Raw genomic sequence first — 7,894 nt, 5'->3', positions numbered from 1 at the left:
TTGCTCTACAATGTTGTAACAATGAATGATTAAACAAACATGATTTTGAGAGGCATATACATTCTAAAACAAGCAAATGGATAAAACATCGTTGGACTGCAATAAGAAATGAAGTGCTTTACTAGTGAATGATCTTCAGAGTCCAAAGCCTTTCATGCATCGGCAATACAAGCTGCGTCATCACTAGTGTCAAACACCCATTCCACCACCACCCCCTCCATCCTCGTCGTGTGTAGCTCACCCTCTCACCTCTCTCTCTCTCTCCCTCTTGCCCTCTCACCTCTTCCTCGTTCCTTAGCCTCTCGCTCTCTCATGTATTTCTCGCCCTTTCGTCCTCGCCTTGGCCTTTCCTTGCATAGACAACCACTTACAACTCTAATGAAGGTCCTCCAAATTCCAAAGCCTTTCAGGGATTGGCAGCATAGGCTGCGTGGCTCTCTCACCTCTTGCTCTCCCTATCGCCTTGGCCTTGGCCTTCTCTTGCCTTTCGCGTCTTCTACCCATGCCTCACGACTGCATAAGTTGGTCTAGCAATTGTTGTCAAGGTTACCGTAGGTGGAAGGACATGACGTAGCAAGGCTTCGTAGTCCTCCACACTTGACAATTTGCCAAGATCGTTGTCATCGTCACCATTTCTTGACTAGCTGAGATTGTTGCAAACCATTATATGAGGGCGACGAGGTTGGCTGGCTGAGATCAAGCTAACTGAGAATGTCGCAGATCAAGCTGATTGGGATTGTCGCTACATGGAGGCTTAATCACAAGGCCGAATGGCAAAGCAGAGTACAACATACATGATTAATCACAAGACTTCTCTATCTACTTGTGTGTGTACTTGTAAAAGAAGAGATGGTGAGAGGTGTATTGAATGTGTGTGAGCAAAGTGCTGATGGCAAAGCAGAGTACAATAGAGGATCAGGAGCTTGGAAAGATCGCCATGCCCATGTCAAAAGAAACTTTGAGATTTCCTTAACCCATATCTCTTGATCTCTTTTCACAAAATCATCAGCAAAGCAGAGCGTATCATAGGATCATGGAGCCACCATCTGATGGTTGTTGAGAAGCCGGAGCTGAGGTGCAATAGAGCGTGCAATGAGGTTGAAACTGTTATGCAACAATTTTTAGCTCAATTTTTAGCTCATCGTGCTTACAGCTTTTTTCAGGACTGTGCTGGTTGCTTTTTTTATTGCTTTTTGAGCAGCAACGTTGTTTTTTTCATGTTGTTCATGCATAACTAAGGCCATCCACCTTGAGTGAAAAGCAATGGCTTAGATCATGCCAAGGGGCCGTATGTACTGTCAAGGAAGCCCAACAACATATTAGGCTCACCAAGTAAATACTTGGATTTCTTGGGTCGATATTTGTCATGCCACCAATAAACCCTCAACTCTAGATTAAAATTAACTTCCACACCCAAGTCAAGGATAGCATCATCAGCTCTGCACTATCATCATCCGCTTCAACAACAAAACCCGTTGCAGCGTCTTGCAACCCTATGTTGTTGATCTTCTAATACCTCTGCTCGCTTGCAATCCAAGTCTGCTTTATCAGCCTCTGGTTCAATAGCTTCATCTCCTTCAAAAGTATGTACCAACTCCACCAGAGAGAAGGAACCAGGCTCATCCTCCAAATCCTCCTTGCCGTCGAATTCCACAGCAGCAACTTCTGGTGGCAATTCTTCAGACTCTTGATCTAGAATTTGATCCACCTCACACGACTAGCCACATCAGCTGCATATGGAGATTCTGCTTCCTCTTCCTCCATTTCTTCAAACCTATTCAAATGTTGCCATAACAAATCTGCATGTCTCTCTTTAAGCCAAGCCTTGCTTTATATATATGCAGTCTCTTTAAGACACCCTCCCAATACTCCACAACCTTTGTTGTGCCAGACTTCATGTCCATCTATACGTTGTCTTGTAGACGTTTCAACTCTTTGTAGGTCTTCCCGTACAATAGTGTTTTCACTTTTCCTTCAACACTGTCATGCAGTCCCCCTTTCTTCTCCAACCAGCTCTGGAGGGGGCTCCTCTCCTTTAACAAGAGCATGTCTTCTTCGAGCTTCTGAAATTTCGCAGTCACAAACCATCGTCATGGCCTCCTAGAGTTCAATGTGTGCTGCAGTTGCACGGTCAAGGTCCAAGTGCATTTGGATATCATGCCTTAGTTCTTCCATCTCTTTCTCTATAAGACCCTTATATATCTTGTATGGCTCATCAATCTCCACATCAAAATCATCTGAAAGGTTTAGATATTTTGAAAGAATATCAATAGGCTTTTCCCTGCCATCTTTGAATCATATAATCTCATATCGGACTTTGCTCTACCTACTAGAAGTGAAAGTCCTCCTCCTTTTCTCCAAGTCTTGCAGGTACTCAGCTCTAGTTGCCCGCTCTCTTGCAAGCATGGCCATCTCCACTCTTCTCAATTTCTCTCTCCTCTCTTATGTTTTTGACCTTTTCAGTATCTAGCAGACGCTTCTTCTTAGGTCCATGTCACACTGGGACACACAAAACGGGACCCAACTGAAGTGGCGAGCGCTCATTGGCTGCGCAAAAAGGCAAAGATGGCCTGCACAACTTGTCAGAGAGGGACGGCCTCCCCAGCCCGTCCAACTTTCACTTTGCACGGCCATGCTCGAAAAGTAGACACTCGAAAGCTCTTGACAAGTGATGAGCTGTGGCACTCATTGTCGAAGGTGCGAAGTCAACCACCTGGATTATCACCATTTGTTGCCAAAGCATGTCAAAATTTATTTCTAAGTCTAGTGTGACACTGTGAGGCCGCCCACAACTGAAAAAGAAAAGGGACGGGGGTGTCCGAGTGTGACATGGGCCTTAGCTTTTAAAGATACTTAAGCAGTTGTCACGTTCAATCTTTATTTTGTTTAGTATGAATTTCTTAGCCATACATATTACATTTCAAGGGCACTTTCATGAATCGCCAAAAGAATTTCTATCATTTGAGTAACCCTCAGCTGCTTCTTGGGACTTCAATTAAGCACCATCTTGCAGATGGGTGCTTGCAATTTATCCAAAGCCGTCTCATTGCATCTGCAAGATGATGGTGACAGTAATCTCTGTAAATCTTCTTATGCGGCTATGTGGAGTTGTTGCAAAGAGGGGTGATGGTTATTGCTATTGATGGTGTCTGCAAATGGTTTCTAGGGTGCGAGATTGGAGCAGATGTCTCTAACACTGCTTTCTATAGCAACCTTGTTTATTACAGCAACACGAGCTAAAAAGTTGGGCTATCGGGCCTTGTCTTGCAGGCGTTTATTGGATTAAAGATCGATGTTATGTTCTATGGTCACGATTGAGCCAAGTGGCTCAATACCCTGGCCTTATTAGAAAAGAGTACCTTGGGCTCACCAAGTTAAAAATAAATTATTTTTTATTGTGCCACGTGGTGGCATGTGGCTGCAGAGAGTCCAAAAAGGCTTTTGGCTCAACAAGTTTCTTTTTTTTCAGTGAGAAAATCAGTGATTGGTTTTTGAATTTAATGGGTAATTATTGCTTGGATCGAGCCATAAAGAGATTGATTGTGGAGGTTAGGATTCATCACTACTAGTAAGGCTGGCCGCCTTTGGCGGCCTCCCTCTCTCTTTCTCTCTCCCTCTTTATCACGTGCACGGGGGCTTCTCTCAATTTTGGAGTTTAGCCTTCATGTCGCAAATTTCAACACATGTAAAGGGCTCCCCCTTCCGCTATATTATGTTAGTTTAGATTACTTTGGTTTTATTTTGAAAGAAATTTTACAATTTGTTAAACTGAAAAGTGTTAAAGCAATGATGCTCTTCCAGGCTAAATCATAATTTTTTAATTAATCGATCTTCAAAAAATTCTTTGACAGGCTATGCCACAATACCTCTCTCTCTCTCTCTCTCTCTCTCTCTCTCTCTCTCTCTCTCTCTCGGTCTCGCAGTTCCCTAAGTGAGAGAAGCGTCCTTGGGCCAAGTGCTACAATACATAGACAAACACTAGTGAGAGAGAGAGAGAGAGAGAGAGAAAATTCAAAAATTAGCGGATTAGTGCAAAATCACAAAGCCTTGATACCAACGTCAACACAAAGGAATTGAATATGGTGAAGATCTAGACTTTACACTTCCACAAATCTTTACTTTTTTCCTTGCTTCAATGATTTATTTTAGAATGGATGATGGTTCCTTTTACTTTCCGTGAAGAGAGGGAATAAGAGAGAGCGGTATAGATGTGTGGAGAGAGAGAGAGAGAGAGAGAGAGAGAGAGAGAGAGAGAGAGAGAGAGGAATGACACCCGATGCGGTCCCAACCAACCCATCTCCTGGACCCCCCACACCGTTGCCAATGTGGTATTTGCTTTTGATTGTGTAAATGGAATGTCTCCACGGTAACTCTTCACAAAGAGACGCCTCAGCGGCTGTTTTGATGCACCATTAGATCGATCTCAATGTGGGATTTCTAATGATCAACAAGGGGTAGATCTGGGACTAGTTTGTGCTCCCAATGTGAGAGGAATGATGGGTTGAGAACTCGCTGCAAAAACGTAGATCTAGGACGTATAATGCAACAAGTATGTCACATAAACGAGGGCTGAAAATGAAGATCTCAATGAATCCAATGATGGGTAGAAATGGAGCAATCGATGCTGGAGAGGGGAATTGCCAAGGAGAGGCTCGATGGCTGCCAAAGTACTGGATCGCAATGGAAAGAGGCTAGTGAGGCAAGATCCAAGTTAAATCAGTAGGAAAAAGGTTGGAATTTAAAAACACTAGGGATTGACCTACAGATGCACAAGCACTAGGTTGAAAATCTGAAAACACTGGCTGCTCTAGTTCCAAAAAAGTTGAGTTGATTATGTGCTTGCTACAATGCCTGCAAACGCTAGGCTTGATGCTCCCTTTATCTACAGGCTATAAACTACTTAAGGCTTGGATAGGGAAAATTGTCCACCAAATCCAACAAATAAATCATAAAAATGTTTTACTAATAAGTTTTTGACCAAGGCTAAGTTTTGGGTGGAACTATTGAACATCTGCCCACCCAGGAATTCAATCGACGGGGGGGAATGGCTCCTCGGATACGAGGATGTGCCAATCTCCAACACTTCCTACAATACCTCAAAGGAAATATTGAGAGGATTGGATGTCAACAATGTGGGAATGGCCAAGTGTTTGCAGGATAAGGAGCACGCTGCATATGATAGATATCTGATAGACTTGGGGGATGCATATGAACTAGCCATCTTGAATGGCCTCCAATAATTTCTAGCATGAAGTGGGTTCACCTGTTTTCCTCATAGACATGGGACTAGCAGAGTGGATTATGTTGTGGCTCAGCCCAGTTTTATATCCTCTATTTAGGACTTTACAACTGGGCCCAGGCCTATCGGATTAGCACTAGATCTCGGGAGGGTCACTTCAAAACTTATGTGACTATCACGTGAGCCCAGAGGAAGAGGTCGTTAAATTTTATTTTTTCTCACATTTCTACATACAAAAGGGTATTAAAAAATGAAATTGGAAAAAAAAATTACAGATTGAATAGGAAAATGGTGTATTTTTATTTGTCAAGAATTCATAGATAAGGAGTTTTAGAAATAGTCCTTGAATGCGCATTATATACATAATAATGATCCCCCCCGAGCTGTAGATCATGCCCTCCTCATGTTTACCGTCTCATTTCAGTTCAGCACAACTTTATGGTACAGACATCTACGCATACCCAATACACGTTTACTTCAACGACTAATTCTGTCTACATAGATGGTATATACAGATTCTTATGCATAGAGGATTTGAGGAGACCTCTAGAGAAGCCCACTTATATATTGAGGAAGACAGCATGCTGGTATGGGTAGATGACTTCGTCGTTTTAGTCACATGGTTTCAACGTGGATAGATTGCCTTCATTCCACTACTCCTTTGATACACCCTCCCTATCCCTCACACGAATACAGATTGCTAGACTCCTACGTTAGGATCTGATTCAGCTAGATACCAGGAGCACATGGATACAGCCAACAGAGAAGTTGGGCATGAAGATGGCTTCCTATAGAGAGCATCTTCTACAACTAGCAGAGGATGGATATGTGATCAGATCGGCCTGTATGGACACTTATTTATCCCATGTGATATGATGTCCTATTGGTCAAATGCACACATCATCATATCAATTAGAGATTGAGATTGAAAAATTCAGGAGAGTACCGATAGAGGCTAGGATTTGCCAGTTGTATTGTATAGATCCCTAGACAGAGTTACATCACATTTTTTGTTGTCCGATATACTATGAGATACGAGGCCACTTTGATTGTCTATTCAGAGAGGGCTCTGGATATCCGGATCAGACAGACGCCTCAGGTTGTTTTGGCTAGAGTTGCATAGACACAGGGAGAGTCGCATGAGGAAATCAGGTAGTGGGAGACATTCATGGAGGAGATCGTTGAATTCTTTACAACAAGAAATCAACAGCCAAATGAGCATGCTTCACATCAAACTTTGGAGCCCACTTATATCAAAGGTACATTAGTTGACAAAGCCATTGAGAGAGCTAGACACCCACGTCTAAGAGGGAAAATATGACATCGATGGGGGCTTCATGAGAGAATTAGGACTATTCTACATTAGGAAGTGAATGGAGTTTAGGAGGCCCTCTTTATTTGGCAGTTTAAGGAAATGCTTAAAGCTTAAGCCAAGTTTGAAGAAGCATAAAAGAGAGGGCAAAAAGGCCTATGTTGGGATTTTAAAAAATGTCATTTCTATATTTTGTATTTGAAAATAGTCTTTTTAGTAACACGAAAGAGAGGTGGGTAAATGAATTTAAAAATGTCTTTTTTCCACCCTCTCCTCTCTCTCTAACATATCAAAAACTCTCTCTCACTTAGATCTCATTAAAGGAAGCACTTTTCAATCCCCTCTACTAGAAAAGAAGATTTTCACATTCTCTCATTGCATTTTCTCTCTAAAATGTGAGCCAACTCTCTCTCTCTCTCTCTCTCTCTCTCTCTCTCTCTCTTCCCCCCCCTTTTCTCTCTTGTCACTTCCCCCTTCCAATCATTGAGGGAACATTCTATGTTGCTTACTTTTGACAGAAAGTGCAGATCCTCCAAGGTTGCAAAATTTTATCTCTCTTCCACCTCTTCCTTTATTGTATTTATCTCTCTCTCTCTCTCTCTCTCTCTCTCTCTCTCTCTCTCTCTCTCTCTCTCTCTCTCTCATGCTTTCCCACTCCACCTCCAGGTGAGAGCAATGGAAAACTCCATTACCTTTGTGTGCAACAACATTTCTCTCTCTACACTTATGATCAACAATTTGAATTCAAAGGAGATTGAGTTGCACTCCCTCTCTTTCTTCCCTCCACAATATAATCATTTTCTCCTATCTTTGAGTACTCTCCACTTCTTCCCTCCATAGCCTAGCTTCACTTGCTTGTAACAATCACCATTACACATTTTCTCTCTAATTTTCTTGATTAGCTAATACAAATGTCATTCAATCCCCCACCACTACAAGAAATTACTAATAAGACAAAACGATATCGATTAAACGCTACTTTGGAGCAAGTGTATGCTAATGTGTGACTTGGCACATCTAATCCCAATGCTGCAGATCAGCAACGGAACATTGGGTGCAAGGCAATCAACTTATGGATTGATGGGCATATTTACCTTGGCGAACCAATGACTAATGCATCACCGCCCCACATGACTATCACGTGAGTGTAGTAAAAAGGATTGTTTACTTTCAATTTTTTCTCACATTTTCACTTACGGAAGGGTACCATAAAATGAAATTGGAAAGAAAATTTTACAGATTGAATAGAAAAAGGGTGCATTCTATTTAACAAAAATTTACAGACAAGAAGTTATAAAAATAATATATTAACGCACGCAATGTATACAATATGGGTTGACACA

General features: G+C 42.0%; 1 pseudogene; it reads right to left on the bottom strand.

The window, feature by feature from the left end:
* Window positions 1-244: 244 nt before the first annotated feature.
* On the bottom strand, window positions 245-3,151 carry LOC147456001 (splicing factor Cactin pseudogene; annotated as a pseudogene).
* Between the last annotated feature and the right edge of the window lie 4,743 nt (window positions 3,152-7,894).

This window comes from Adiantum capillus-veneris, chromosome 6 (genome assembly GCF_014529385.1).
Source record: "Adiantum capillus-veneris isolate H3 chromosome 6, ASM1452938v2, whole genome shotgun sequence".
Classification (NCBI taxonomy): Eukaryota; Viridiplantae; Streptophyta; class Polypodiopsida; order Polypodiales; family Pteridaceae; genus Adiantum; species Adiantum capillus-veneris.
The sequence above is the reverse complement of the archived record's forward strand: the minus strand, read 5'-3'. Positions and strand labels throughout refer to the sequence as shown.